At 43.0% G+C, this 2,912-nt stretch overlaps 1 pseudogene across 1 annotated transcript; it reads right to left on the minus strand.

The window, feature by feature from the left end:
• Window positions 1-800: 800 nt before the first annotated feature.
• Window positions 801-2,646, minus strand: LOC308500947 (serine/threonine-protein kinase PAK 1-like; annotated as a pseudogene). Its single transcript has 2 exons — window positions 2,371-2,646; window positions 801-2,139 (listed from the first exon to the last, which is right to left on the minus strand). The product of its transcript is annotated as a serine/threonine-protein kinase PAK 1-like (transcript).
• Window positions 2,647-2,912: the final 266 nt, after the last annotated feature.

A 2,912-nucleotide genomic window follows, 5' to 3' on the forward strand; every position in this document is an offset into this window, starting at 1 on the left:
ATAAAGGAAGGAAATCCTGACACATGCTATGATGTGGATGGACCTTGAGGAAATTATGCTAAGTGAACTAAGCCAGTAATAACAGTACAAATACTGCATGGTTTCATTTTTAAGATATATCAGGAGGAGTCACATTCATAGAGACAGTAGAATGTAAATATGAAAGTAGAATGGTGGCTGCCAGGCTCTGGAGGGAGAGCAGATGGGGAGGTATTGTTTCATGGGTACAGTGTTTCAGTTTTGCAAAATGAAAAGGTTTCTGTGGATGGATGGTGGTGATGGCTGCATAACAATATGAATATACTTAACGCCACTGAACTGTACACTTAAAATGGTTAAGATGGTAAGTTTTATGTTATGTGTATTTTACCACGATACAAAAATGGAAAACATAAAATAAAAAACTTAGTAATGGAGAAAATTAAAGGGTTCCCAAGACGTGGTTAAAGCATCCTCTTCTCACTTTCCCTAAAAAAAACGCTATTTTATGTGTTGGGTGGGTGAGAAGGGTGGAGGACTTTGTATCATCGCTTCTCTTTTTCAATGTTATTAAGGCAAAAATGTATATAGCCAAGAACTGATTGGCCAGGGGATAAAGGAAGGTGGTGTGTGGAGAAGATTTTGCTATGTGGAAATAGGAGTCCAAGGGTTTGTTCATATAAGCCCTTGACCATAAACCATGCTCACATCCACAAATTGGGAGGAAATTCCTTACTTAGAAATGGCCATCATTTGATTAGTCAGTTGCAGTTCTCTTTAATGCTGAACACATGGTTTCCAAGGATCAAAGACTTGAGACGCTAGACCAGGAAATGGGAGGAGCAAGGCAAAGAAGAGAGGGCGTCAGGGGTTGGAATTTCTGAAATGAGCATTAATGTCACAGAAGGCTTGGCACAATGAGGCTGGCACATGGTTTTAGTGATTGTTCTTGACTGCCTATTTGCAATCAGGGGAGTGAGGCTGGAGAGGGGCTTGCAACTTTCAGAGCTGCAGCAGCTCTTTAGCTGAAACTCTCTTCTCTATATCCATCGACAGACAGCAGTTCAGAAAATCTCTGGAGATAGCAGACAGCTTCTCTGGGATCTGAAGCTCCAGGGTCCCATTGGTGGCCATGAGGTACAGGCTCTCAGGGGGTTTTCATTGAGGTATGGAGACTCCCCTTCAATCATTTCAATGTCCGTGATGTCCAGAGACCAGATGTCAACCTCTGTTGCCATCCAGTACAGGTACCACTGTGGTGCTCCATTTGCTCTGCTCTGGAGTGATCTGAGCACAGAAACCAAACTCAGCCTGACAGAGCCATCCATTTGCAACACAATGTTGTCAGTCTTGATGTCTCTGAGAATAACCTGTTTGGAATGCAGAAATTCCAAAGCCTATGAGTGCTTATGGCACACAGCTGCAATCTGGCCTTTTCCATGCAGGTTTCTTCCACCATGTCTGTCAAAGAGCCTCCAGCTAAGGATTCCAGCTCATCATCTTCCATGAGGTCACTGTCCAAGTAGTTCGCAATATTTGAGTTCTTATTTTTCCCTCATGAACAGGATCTCATTAACAATCAGCTGTTTCTTCAGCTGCCACTGCAGTTTCATCTTCTTATTGGCCACCTCCTTTCCTGTGGCCACATTCATTGCAGTAGACACAGTGCCTGAAGCACCTTGTCTTCTCAAACCATGTACAGTTTATCTCAGGATCATCCACACTCCCTATTCTCCAGAATTTCTCCAGGATCTCTTCATCTGACATTTTAGACGTCTTCTTCTGCTTCTCAGTACTAAGGTTAGAACAACTGGAAGAGTGATATTATTCTCAGTAGGTGAAATGGGAGATGTAGTCATGTCCCAAGTTGGAGTAATGGAAGTGGTCACATCACAGATCATGTGCATACAGGTTTTGTGTGCTCTAGGTGTGGGCCAGTCCCTGGAGCTGGGCATCCTCATCATCTTCTTCGTCTTCATCATCATCATCATCACTTTCATCTTCTGGTGAAGAAGAAATTGGTAACACTTTCAGGGTCTCAGACGCTATCCTCCATTCATTCAAAGTGTTAGAAGAATTACAATCCTCAGCTAATTTGTATGTAAAGCTCATGTACTTCTGGCTGTTGGAGATTTGTGTAGAGTTATAGAAAGTTATAGACTTCAAATATATGGTGATGGAAGGAGAACTGACTCTGGGCGGTGAACACACAATGGGATTTATAGATGATGTAATACAGAATTGTACACCTGAAGCCTATGTAACTTTACTAACTTTGTCACTCCAATAAACTTTAAAAAAAAAAAGTTGTAGACTTCCAATACACCCAAAAGAGCCTGTGGGTTTTCTTCTGCTCTAGTTAGTGATATTCAATGTCTGAAGCAAGCAGGCCCACTGCTCTGTGACAGCATTGAAACCAATGTGAATCATGTGCTCAGAATCTGAAAGAAGCCAAGTCTGGTCTTTCCTTCTGCTTTTTATTTGTTTTATCTCCAGGTAAGACGGCTCAGTGAAGTCAGTCCTTTTCCTTCTCTGGATTTGGAGGCAGAGGTTTGGAACCAGGGTTTGGAGTTCCATCATCTTTGCTTCCAGCTCCAGTCATACTGCTAGTCCTTCTCATTGAAGGGCTAAGGGGTTATCTTGAATGTTTAGGCCATTACTTGACATTGTCACCACACCAGCAGCTACTTCTGTGCTTGCTGGCTCAACTCAGCTCCTGTGTCATTGCTTCTGACCCTCCCATTTGAGTCATCTGCAAAGGGCATCCTGGATGTGTCATTTCTTCTGACCCTCCCATTTGAGTCATCTGGAAAGGGCATCCTGGATGTGTCACAAGCCAAAGTGACTGTCATGTGGCCCAAATAACGGTCCCCATATCCCTATTACTAAGGACTGGCACTTCCATCACATTTTGTGACAGGAAATTTGGTGGC

This window comes from Rhinolophus hipposideros (genome assembly GCF_964194185.1).
Source record: "Rhinolophus hipposideros genome assembly, chromosome: 8".
NCBI classification, from domain to species: domain Eukaryota; kingdom Metazoa; phylum Chordata; class Mammalia; order Chiroptera; family Rhinolophidae; genus Rhinolophus; species Rhinolophus hipposideros.